The sequence below is a fragment of the Petaurus breviceps genome, unplaced genomic scaffold (genome assembly GCF_028583685.1).
Source record: "Petaurus breviceps papuanus isolate PSGF00001 unplaced genomic scaffold, PetGlider_PUasm1.0 90822, whole genome shotgun sequence".
Taxonomy (NCBI): domain Eukaryota; kingdom Metazoa; phylum Chordata; class Mammalia; order Diprotodontia; family Petauridae; genus Petaurus; species Petaurus breviceps.
The window spans coordinates 8,341,137-8,354,276 of record NW_027187351.1 but is presented as its reverse complement, the minus strand read 5'-3'; positions in this window follow the sequence as shown (position 1 = coordinate 8,354,276).

Below are 13,140 nucleotides of genomic sequence, written 5' to 3'. Positions count from 1 at the left end.
TAAACATATATACATAACACTCACATATATATCCAAATACCCATTTACCCTCATATATATATATATATATATATATATATATATTCCCTTCAACTATTTTCATACTGAGAAAAGTTTCATCAGTTACAATTATTTTTTCTATGTATGAATGTAAGTAGTTCAACTTTGATAAGTTCCTTATAATTTCTTTTCCCTGTTTACCTTCTCATGCTTCTCTTCCTTCTTGTATCTGAATGTTAACTTTTCTATTCAACTCTAGTTTTTTCAACAAGAATGCTTGAAAGTCCTTTATTCCACTGAATGACCATATTTTCCCCTGTAACATGATACTCAATTTTGCTGGGTAGGTGATTCTTGGTTTTAATCCAAGTGCCTTTGTCCTCCAGAATATCATATTCTAAGCCCTTCAATCCCTCAGCGTAGAAGCTGCCAGATCCTGGGTTATCCTGATTATGTTTCCCCAGTATTCAAATTCTTTCTTCCTGGATGCTTGTAATATTTTCTCCTTGATTTGGGAACTCCAGAATCTGAAGTATTGCTAGGAGATTTCTTTTTGTGATCTTTTTCAGGAGGTGATCGGTGGATTCTTTCAACCTCTATTTTCCCTTTGGTCTAAAACATCAGGGCAGTTTTCCTAAAAATTTTTTGAAGGATAATTTCTAGGTTCTTTTTTGGATCATGGCTTTCACGTAGTCCAATAATTTTTAAATTATCTCTCTTGTATCTATTTTCCAGGTCAGTGGTTTTCCCAATGAGATATTTCACATTGCCTTCTATTCTTTCATTTGTTTGAATCTCTTCAATAGTATCTTGATTTCTCACATAGTCACTAGCTTCCATTTGCTCAAATATAATTCTGAAGGATTGATTCTCTTCAGTGAGCTTTTGAAATTCAGCTTTTTAAGGCATTCTTCTCCTCATTGCCTTTTTAAGCCTCTTTTGCCATTTGAGTTAGTCTATTTTTTAAGGTGTTATTTTCTTCAGTCAGGATGTTGACTCTCATTTCATAATTTTTTTGCATTGTTCTCATTTCTCTTCCCAATTTTTCCTCCACTTCTCTTATTTGGTTTTCAAAAGCCTTCTTAAGATCCTCTGTGGCCTATAACCAGCTCGTGTTCTTCTTTGAAGCTTTTGGTGCAGGTGTTCTGACTTCACTGTCTTCCTCCTGTTCCATACTTTGGTCTTTATTGTCCCCAAAATAGGAGTATAAAGTTGGATTCCTCTATTTGCTTTGCTTCCCTCTTTTACTCATGTTGCCACTCAATTACTTGACTCTTGGGCTTTTTGACACGGTAGGACTCTGCTACCAGACAGGGGAGCTTTGTACCAAATGCTGGGGTTTTCTCAGCTACTGAACGTATTAGTTGGGTGCCCTCTCTGAATTCTCCACACACTCTGGCAAGCTGGTTGCACACCCCAGGACCTCTACCTTAGACTGCAATTCAGACCCAAGCAGTTTAAAGCAAGGGTGATTACCACTCAGACTGCTCGCTTGGTTCCCCTACCATCTGTTGGTCAGGAGGTGAAGCAGCAGCCAAGTGTTGCTGTGGCTGAAGGGCCATGGAGCCTCAGCCGCTTCTTGTACTGGGGGCAAAAGCTGATGCATGCCCAACTACTGGATTACAAAGTCCACACTGCACTGACCTCTCACTTAGTCCTTAGCATCTATGTTTTGATAATTCTGGAAACTGCCACAGCTGCTGGTGATATGAAGTCCCTCCAGCCGATGGTTGGTCAGGCCGTCCCTGGGGCTAAAACCTTTGGCTCTCCTGGTTCTGGGCTTGGCTCCCAGAGTGCTGTGCTGGCTGCTTGCTGCTGGCCTGCTGGTCTTTCCTCAGTGGGAGGTTAGTTTCTCTGCATCATTTTGTGAGTTCTGTATCTCCAAAGTTTCTTCAGAGTCACCTTTTACATGAATTGTGGGAGGTGGAAGCTGGAGCCCTGTGGAAGTTCTGTTTCTATTTCTCCATCTTGATTCTGCCCTATCAGTGATAGAACAAATCCTTTTATTAAGGGGATTTGTTCTGTGAACTTTGCATTCAGTCAAGGGGCTACACTTGAGGACCTGGAGGGCCACATCTGGCCTTGAGTCTACAGTCTCCCCTCAGATTCTCCTTTTTACCCATATTTTCATCATTTGATGTTCTTGTAAACTTAAGGTCCTCCACAAATCCTTTCCTGACCCAAGGCTTCTTTTTCTCTTTCTCTAGGAGAAAATGATCCCTACTCCCTCTAATTATATATACTTTCTTTCCAGGACCTTACATTTATACTTAAAACACTCTTAGTTTTATCACAAACATTTGCTCATTCTCTACCCTCTCTATTATATTGTAATTACGTTGAGTATTTGCCAATTGATGAACAATTTGTTTGTTTGATTTCTTGTTGGTTTATTTGTTTATTTAGTCATTTATTTACTTCCAAATATAAAATATTATCCTCCTCTCTTCTACTTTTCCCTATCTACTGGGGATAAAAAAAGAAACACACAATCGTTGTATTATATAAGCAGAACTAAGTCACTAGCCATATCCAGAAATATATTTTGCAGTCTATATATTTTTCCTTAATTTCTCTGTAAATAGGTGAGCAGCATCATGATTTATCATGTCACTGATCACAGTTCTTAAGTTTTTCAAAATTATTCATTTATACAATGTTGATGTTATTGTATGAATTATTCTGACTTTCTTACTTCTTCTTACTTTATTAGGTATCAGCTCATGTAATTCTTCCAAATTCTTTCTAAAACATCCCCTCTTCATATTTTATATCACAATAATATCCAAAATAGCATTCTATTCCATTCATTTTTCATATCTTATTCATCTATTCCCCAAATGATGGATGCTCCCTTACTTTAATCGTTCTTTGTAGAAAAATCATTGCTACAAACTAATGGGGCATTTATTAAGAATCTCCTATGTGCCAGGTCTTTTTTTCTAGGTGGTAGGGATACAATGGTGAGAAATGCTTTCCTACGTATCTAGTACTTTACACAAAATAGCTATTTAATACTTTGCAAATTGAATGAAATCTAAGAGTGATTACATACATTTTCAAGTTAAATAATATGACAAAATCTCTATCCTGTATTTCTTCTTTCTTATTCCTTTCTTGTACAGTAAAGATCTTTATTATTGAAATAGTTCATTTAAAATATATTTAATCATTATGCTTTATATTAGTTTACTTAATTTTTTTATTATTAAACATGTATTGTGTGCCAATCTCTTAGGTAGCCAGTAGGAATATATTTTTTCAAATTTGTTTCACTATCAGTTTAGGGCCTGTCATGTACTAGAAGCTTAAACAGATACTTTTAATTGATAATCACAGGCCTTGCTCTCAAAGAACTTGGTATCTGATAAAGTGAATAAAGCATACATAAATACTGTGTACTGGAAGAGGTTACTTCTAGGGGCTAAGAGAATACTGAATAAAGAGATCCAATGGTCAAAGCAGTAACAGTTATGGCAACCACAATAGCTTTTAATCATTTACAATTTTACCTAGATTTTGCCCTTGTTATTAGTTAGATAATAATACTAGATAATAAACACTTAGCTTTACTCATCTAAAAATAAAAACCTAACCCTTAGAAAATTTAGAAAAGCATATTATTCCAAAATACTTTCTAACTATATTTTCTAGATTGGGGTGGTGATCCTGTAGTCTGGAGGCCACATGTAGTCCTCTAGTTCCTCAAGTGGTGACTGTATCCAAACCTCACAAAAGTGGCCTCAAAGCTGCAGTTTCTCCACCCTTGTTCTAGATCTTTATAAGGCATTGAGTCATTTAATTTTTGCTATGGATGGTACCTCAATGTTATAACTCTAGTTTTAGAGCTAGAATAGATCTTAGATGCATGCCATCTAGCCAAGCTTCTTCATTTTATCTGCAATGTGAAGCTCAAAGCCCATTTGTATAAAACTTCTAATTGGTAGAGATTATTCAATACTCCATGCCTACATTGTGGGTAATTTTGATGAGAGTTTGGGACAAGGGAAATGCTCATTTTTGGTTTCTAATTTTGATAGAGAACACATATGGTACCAGACTCTTTTCAGATTTCTGCAGGAAGAGAAAGACTGTGGGGGAAAATGACTTGTGGAGAAACCAGAACCTTAATCATGTCCCTAGTCTCAGTTTACTATACCAGGTAATTGGAAATTTTCCCCTTGGGTGAGACTCTCTCTCTCTCTCTCTCTCTCTCTCTCTCTCTCTCTCTCTCTCTCTGTCCTCCTCCTCCTCCTCCCCCTCTCTCTCCCTCTCTCTCTGCCTCTCTCTCTCTCTCTCTCTGCCAATGGGGAAGCTTGTTCACTCTCTACATTCTCCAGTATATATTCTTATCTATAGACTTTCTCTGTTTGCTATTTTCTTAAATAAATGGCTTTCTCTCCTATTCCATATGTGTGGTATTTGTGTAATTAGTATTTGGTAGAAATGAAGTCAAGCCTTGGATACACAGCTTGGAACACTCTTTCCACTTATTAAAGCATAGCAATTAGGAACTCAACTTGAACTTAAAAATTATTTCCCCTTGACTAACTATATTTAAGAGGTCAAATAGATATGGTTCTAGAACAGCAATCTTTCTCTAATGAGACTAGTTTGAATAATCTCTGGTTCCAACCTTCTGTACCCTTTTGAATAGGAATCAAAGTCTCCCACAGAGAAAGATCAGTGGAAGAGATAATAGCTATATGTATTCCCACCTCTGAGAGACACGTTTAGAAACACCCATGTTTTGGACACACATGACCTACATGGGTCATTATATACATGATACATATATATATTACATATATAATAATATATAGCATATTACCCCCTTCATAAGCACATAAGGAAATTTAGATACAGAGAGTTTAAGTTACTTAGGACCATAGACCTAGAGCTGGAATGAACCCAAGAAGCCAACCAGTACATCTCTTTTATTTTACAGAAAAGTAAACTGAGATACAGGGAATTTAACTGACTTGGGCAAGAACACACAAGTAGTAATTGTCTGATGTCAAATTGCAACTCAGGTCCTCTCTCTCCAAATCCAGCTCCTTTTGTTCTTATTGAAATGCCTTTTTATAAGTGAAATAATGGATTGGTAGCTGTCTTCTCGGTCATCTAGAAGTCCACAGGACTTCCTCACTTTGGTCTAATCCATCCTACTCCTATCTGCTTTCCCACACTGCTCTTCCCATAAAATAGTCAACCTTGAAACTCAGTTCTTGATCAATCTCTCCCTTCCCCTACATCCACTCTCATAGTAGGGAAAAGGGGTTGCTTCCATTGACATAGAACACTTTTTAATCAGAGGATTTGGGTTCAAGTACAACCTTGAATAAGGATTATCTTTATATCATGTGTATCCTAATCAATTAACTTTCCTGGGCCTCTATTTCCTGCTCACTAAGGCAAAGATATTGAAGTAGATGACCTATTCTACTTCTAGGAACATTAGTCACCTTATTAGTAACTATACATTTATATACATATGAGTTAAGAGTCTCATGTTAGCATGTGAAGATGGGTCATTATGGGTGACTTAACATGCCTTAATCTAATTATAATTTACTCTCTGTACAGAAGCTCTTAGAGGTTGACCAAAAAAAAAAATGGACAATTTTAGGCCCAAGTTCAAAGAAATCTGAATTAAAAAGTATTCTTTGTGTTGCTCCTATCATAACATTTTAATAGTCACTTATGTGTGTGAAGCTAGCCCTACTGACAGACCTTCCCACACACAGGAGCATAAATACAGCAGTGACTCCCCAGACTAGAAGAGAGAGCAAAGGCTAATATACTGAGAGACAAGTGCTGGATTTCCTGCCTCAAGGAAAGTCTAGACTTGAAAAATCACTTTTTTTTTAAAGCTTAAGGATTTGGAGAGAAGTGGTGAAAGGTCAAAAGGAAATAAAACACTGCTCACCAAAAATAATGCAGTTTAAAATATTTTATTCAGAATGGGGAATATTTTAATTGGATTTCACTTAATTGAGCAACCATATTTGCAATTCACTTGGAGAGAATATTTTGAGAATAGGGACTTTAATTAAAAAATATTTTACTTTGGATTTTCCAATTGTTTTGTCAATATGCAATTATAATTTCCTCATCACTATTTCTACATATGCTGTATGATATTTTGATGCTATAGTCTTTGGGGATAGAAATGTAAATAGGATTTATAACCACTGGTTTCATTTATTATTCTCAGGACAATTCCATAATGTCTATTTTCTTATTCTTATTTTTCTACTGGATTTGAAATAATGATATTGAGAGATTTGAATTCCAAAGACAAATAAAGTTAGTGTGCTATATAGTCCACTGAAAACTCAGATTGCTTATTAACATAATTCTGTTTAAATTTGATCATTCATGTCTCTTCCTCACAGTTTCTCCTTATTCTCCATGTATAAAGCCATCATAGCATCTCTGTTTTAGCTTTGATAAGGAGTAGGAGTCACTTTTAGGTCTCTTAGCTCCTTCTAGATTGAAGCCTCAGGCTCTAAGTTGTCCCATATCTAGTAGGAAGTACAAAGTAGTGGAGATTAAATATCCTGGGCCAGGAATTTTCACAAAAAGGCAAACAATATATCACTCAAAAAGGCAGAAATATCACCTCACTAAGAGAGGAACGAAACCCCCAAGATGACATGAATTCAATGCAGAAGAAACTTTTCTTCTGCTACTCCCAACCCTGGCCCACTTGATAACTTCCTATTTTAGCATGTTCTTAAGAACCAAGGCCAGGTAGCATCCAAGAAGACAGGTTACTAATGGATGAGAGTCCTATTGTAGTTGTTCAGTCAGTTTTTAGTTCTGTCCTACTCTCAGTGAGTAAGAAACCCATTTGGGGTTTTCTTGGCAAACATACTGGAGTGGTTTGTCATTTCATTCTCTAGCTCATTTTACAGGTGAAGAACTGAGGCAATAGGGTTAAGTGACTTGCCCAGGGCCCCACAGCTAATAAGTGTGTAAGAACAGATTTGAACCTATGAAGATGAATCTTCCTAGCTCCAGACCTGGCACATTATCCACTGTGCCACCTAGATGCTGAGTCCTATTGTAACAACCCTCATGATGATGCTAGTTCTCTTTGAGAATAAAGGATAAATAATACCACAGCAAAAAGATAGATCCTTTAGGGTAGGTAGCTAAAAGATTGCTTGACAATCACTACACAATCAATTAAACATTCTTTCAAAGTAGCATGTAATGTCCTCTAGTATCATATAGAACAATCTGGAGAAGGAAACTAAAGCCATTCCCTTTCAGAGAAGGGAAATGACTTGCCTAAAGTTACAAAGGAATTCTCATGCAATGTTTACTGAAAATATAGCTCAGTTGAGATGGAATCAAATGAAGTCCAAATGGGGGAGTAGGTAAGTCAAGCACTAAGATCAATTGCTGCAAAAATGTTACAAATCTGAAGCTAAAAGAAACTTCAGAGGATATCTTGTCTAAACTCTTAAGTTTTACAACTGAGGAAATTGATTTTCGAAAGGTAAAGTGAATTACCTAAGATCACATAGTTATTGACAAAATTAGGATTTGAAATTCATTGATTGTGTCTAAAAACTTCCACTACACCAAACCTGACCTCCTTTAAAGGCACAGAGTTTCTGACCCTTCTAGAATAGTTAACGCAGGTCTCGTGACTCCTGGTAGAGGAGATGAATATTTGGGATTTGTAAGGGAAGAGGTGGAGAGGGGTCTATTCGTCCCGCCATGTGCACCTTAATACACAGTTTACTCCCCCTCAATCCCCTGCTCTGATGGAAAGTTTGAACAACTTGGGAAAGCAAAGCTTCCAGATATGACAAAAATTGTCTAAAGATCTCTTAATAGGTACTGCTGTTAATCATAAACACCAAAAGAGGTAGAGATATGATAAAAGCCAGTGTATTATATGCTTATATTATAGATGCACTTTATACAAAATCAGTGAGTCATGAGCAGCAGTTTCAACATCCTTATATAGGTTTGAGTTATATAGACAGGAGTGATTGCAATAGAATTTTAAAGAAGAAAGAAGCAGAAGATAATGATTTACATATCAAAGAGCAAATACCAGAAGATGAGTGTCTATAGTGGGCAAAATAGTAAACTAGTCAGTAAATACTGAGATTTTAGCTGCAATTTGCAAACTATACATTAACACCAGAGTTACTTCAACTTGATTCTATAGCTTCTAGCTAATGAAGGGACATGCTCATATTAATTATATGGCATTAAGGAAATGAAGTGAAAAATAATATTATCACAAAGAGAAATAAAAGCCCTAAATTGCTTGAGATTCTTGACCTTTTATTCCTCTTTATGAATTTTGTGATTATATTTTTTTCTAATTCTATAAAATAATCATTTGAACAGTTGTAGGGAAGGGAAGGGGGAGGGCAGGGGAAAACAGAGGAGGGGAGGAGAAGAGAAGTAAGGAAAGGAAAGGGAAGGTAAGGGTCTTCTGGGCCTTGGGAGTGGGGATGGGGGTGGGAGGTAAAGTACCTCAGGAAGGGACAATTCTTTCTCTGGAACAGCCTCGCTTTATCCCATTTTCGTGAATTGCCAGTTGGTGAGGCTGAAGAAGGTAGGCGCTTTCTACCAGTCCACTTTTCTGTCCCTTCTCCTCAGGCAGTAAAATATGCTATAAGGCTGGGTCTGAAAGGCTTCATTTGTCTGCACTGAGGGAAAGTGCCCACTGGGCTAAGTCCAGAGTTTCCTTCCTTATCTCTTAGGCAAGCTGGAGAGAATTTTTCACAGCCACAGCGGTCCCTGGTTCTCCTTTTTGTATTACCAACTTGTCCAGGAACCATTTCTGCCTCCACATGGCCATCACTTTCTGATACCAGCTTTTCCCTTAAAGAAGTATGTCTTAAAAAAGACTTAGGAAGCTTTGAAATATCAGGGAGGATGGTGGGAGGAGCTCATGCACATTTGGAGCAGGGGTTTGGGTGCTCTGCTGGGACCCTAGATAGAACAGGGTATTGAGTGGAGTAAAATTGGTGGGTTTTGAGTGCATTATTATCTGGGTCTAGCAGGACTAAGCATTGTGAAAAATAAGCTTGAACTTGTCTAGTAGGGAAAGGGAAGGTTCCTGGATAGTTGGCAGCTAGTTGAAATTCAAACTTCACAGCAACAGGAAAGCAGCTTGGGTTTTATTGTTGACAGTCTTTTTCTGAAAGAGTTGTTCTTGGGTTTCTAATCTGATCTCATCCAAGGCACATGGAGAAGCTAATGGTATCATTATAGAGTATTAAGTCTTTGGGTCACTTTAAATTGACTGTTCAAGGTACATTTCCAACCCCTGCTCCAGAGTCCAGGTATTCCCAATTCTGAACGTTGGACACAGTCTACCTATACCTACAGTCAAAGATAATACTTAAATCTTGGGCTTTATAAACTCTAGCCACAATGCTGCTACACTATTTCTCTTTGCCTTAGTAGACTTCCAATAATTTTCAGATCTTCCCTGTTAAGTTAAATAAGTTGTTTCAAAAGTTGGGTCCCTGGCATGACCCCAAGTATATGATGTATATGATCAATATGTGTATATGATCAATAGTCAGAAGGTAAGAATATTGGTTAAATACTACTGTCTGAGGGAAGGCCAGTTATATGTTTGACTCTATTACAACTAGGCTCCCCTTTCCCCATTGATTCTTTTTTTTTTTTTAAACAATTGGGGTTAAGTAACTTGTTCAAGGTTACACAGCCAGTTATTTCTGGGTGTGGTGCTGAGTATCTGAGCCCGGATTTGATCCGGGTCATCCGGACACTGGAGCCAGTGCTCTTACTCACTGAGCCACCTGGCCGCCCCTAAGCAATTGGGGTTAAGTAACTTGCTCAAGGTTACACGGCCAGGTGTTTCTGGATGGGTGCTAAGTGTCTGAACCTAGGATTCCATCTCCAGGTCTCTCTCAACACTGGAGCCGGTGCTCTTACTCGCTGTGCTACCTGGCCGCCCCTCCCCATTGATTCTTATCAGTCTGACACCCTTATTCTTCAGCACCATGGTGTTAACCCCTTAGTGATATTAAATCCTGACAATCATGATCCAGGCATGTACAGTGCTTAGGCATAAGTCCTCTTCTCCTATGCTCTCCCTAGAATCTGTCTACCAGATCAATTCGTGGCAAAGACTGACCTCAAAACTGACCTCAAAATTCTTCGGCAACAACTGATGAAAAACATCCCAGCACCTTTTCATTTGGGGTAGAACAGAGGTTAGGTATAGGTTGAAAAGAGATGAATGGGTTTGCAATCTGCATTGCAGATTTCATTACATTATTTCACCCTCAAAATCCAGCTTCTTCTAAACTTCCCAATTATTGTCAAGGGCACTACTTTCCTTTCAGCTATGCAAATTCTTAACCTCAGTTTCATTCTCTCTTATCAGTACCCTTTACCCACATATTCAATCAGTTGCAAAATCCTGTTGGTTTCTATCTTTAGAAAATTCCTACTATCTGTTTCTGTCTACTTACATAATTATTAAATTAATTCAGGCCCTTATTACCATATACTGGACAATTACAATCTACTTATAACTGTTCTCCCTGCTTTCATTACACCTTTCTCCAATCCATCTTATATGTGGTTGCCAAAATGACTTTACCAAAGCATTGATTTGATCATTACTGCTGCCTCCTCAAGCAGCTTTCTGTTAACATTAGAATCGAAGATTTTTAAAATATTGATTTGTGTACACGTTTAATGATATTACTATTAGTATAATAATTACATGAAAACATGTATTAAATAAATTAGCACATTTAATAGTTTAAACTCTAGTGAACATGGGACTAGGTGGCCCAAATTATAGGGATATAGTTATTTAAATGAATATAATTTGGAGTCTATCCCACTGCACATTCAGAGACTGAAATTTTCACCATTGTGAAGAGTAGTAGGAGGACTGAGGTGCATAGAGAAAAGCTTGATGTGGAGAGAGGCAGTCATGAACCCAGACAGCTGTGCCTGGGTGATCATTCCTTCATTCTGTTTCTAAGATGGGTATTGGGCTAGAATTATATCTATTATACTTCACATGTTTGTAGTGTAGCCTCCTAATGAGGATAAAAATAAAAGTTACTTTTCCTATTAATTTTCAATTAGAGGTTAATAACTTATTCATATTAGTTTACCCCCTGTAATTGGAATCTGAAGATCTTACCTGCCCCCTTGGCCCCTTGATAGGCTTAAGTGAATCTGAGAACCTTCTCTGATTTGAAAATATACTCTGTCCCCTAATAGGCTGAATGTGGTCACATGGAGCCTGTGGTGGAAGGCTTGTTTTTCAAGAATGCTCACACCTTGTTACTTTGTGATTGGGCAGTGGGTCAAGAGGGTTGTCACATTCTCTGACCCAGGAGAAGGCTATACATACCCTTATGTGAGATTTTGCTTTGGGACTCACTTTGGGAAGAGTTGTGTGATTTGGCCAGATGAGATGCTGGGCAGCTGTTGAGCCACCCCCCCCCCCGCCCCCATTTTTGAAAACCCAGATGTTGGTGCCTCCCTCTCTGGTAACTAACTAGTTATGTATGTAATTGTCAGAAAGCTGGAAACCCAGTCTGATGAATTTTGTTATTTTCTGTTGTAACTTGTGTTTGTATTCTCCAAAGTTTGGGGTGCTGACTTTTTCCCCTGAACTAGGTAAATGATATTTGATTGATTAAAGTAAGATTTTTAACCCAGTTTGAGTTGCTTTCCTTTAGAAAAGCAAATCTAAGAACCTGTGCTAGCAGCCATCCTGGGTATGCTAGGGTGCTTGCTGCTATACCTCTCCCCAGCCTAGCATTCATTACACATAACCAATCTCAATGTAAAGCAAACTCATCTTTCAAAGCAAATAGAAAACAAGAATTTGGGAAGTTACACAGACTAGAGAAGACAATAGAAATATACCAGAATAAATGACTTCTTTGAATTGAAAGCAAGATAAAATCTCAGCTCAACCAAGGAGAAAAAATTCACTATGGACATCAATTCTTAGTAGTTTCTGATTGTTCAGGTTCTTGGAATCAAGGGACATATTGGGGGATGGCCTCTCCACTTCTACAGCTCCAGGGAGATATGTTGTTCTAATGTTCTCAATCTTTTTTCTCTCTTTCCTATCTTTGTCTTTCACTCTCTATATCTCTATCTCCCTCTCTCTGTCTTCTTTTCTCTCTCTCAATTGCTATTTCTATAATTTTTTTCTATAAGAGTTACAAATATACATAATCTATAAATAAGTAATGTACTATATTTGGGAGATTCCCAAACTTTTTTTTAATTATATGAGTGCATAAACAAGAAAACAATTGGAGACCACTGAGTTAGATTTCCTGTCCTGGCTATACCACTGCCACTTAAAAAGCACATCTTATATGTTGAAGAAAAAACAGTCTGAGTTGTATTTTTATGAAAATACCTTGGGAAGAACCAATATACTTACTTTTTTTTTTAAAGCAATCAGGGTTAAGTAACTTGCTCAAGGTTACATGGCCAGTTATTTCTGGGTGTGGTGCTGAGTATCTGAGCCTGGATTTGCTCCCCAGGTCATCCCAACACTGGAGCCGGTGCTCTTACTCGCTGAGCCACCTGGCTGCCCCCTATACACTTACTTTTTATATGAAAATAGCAATGCCAGCAATGTTGTCTCCTTCAATCAATTAACATTCATTCAATATACATTTATTATGCACTTGTTTTGAAACCCTTGGGGCTGGTCAAGGAGCAGGGGAGATACAAAAACGGATTGGTAAGGTTGCTGTTTGCTCTCAAAAGTTTAAAAGACTAGCAGAGACGATAAGACAGGGATACAAATAGATTTTATTTAAGGCAGACCATGAAAACTGCATAGAAGTATCAAGAAAATGCATTGAACTTTTTGAGGAAGGAGTGTGAAACATCTAGGTTCAGGGAAGTCTCCCACTGAGGAATTAAGTTGATGGCAGGGAGAAATGAGACCATTCACCCAATTACAACCAAGAATGATTACTTCTTAGATTAAGTTTCCTGTCAAGCTGTGGAGAAGAAAGAAAGAAAGAAAGAAAGAAAGAAAGAAAGAAAGAAAGAAAGAAAGAAAGAAAGAAAGAAAGAAAGAAAGAAAGAAAGAAAGAAAGAAAGAAAGAAAGAAAGAAAGAAAGAAAG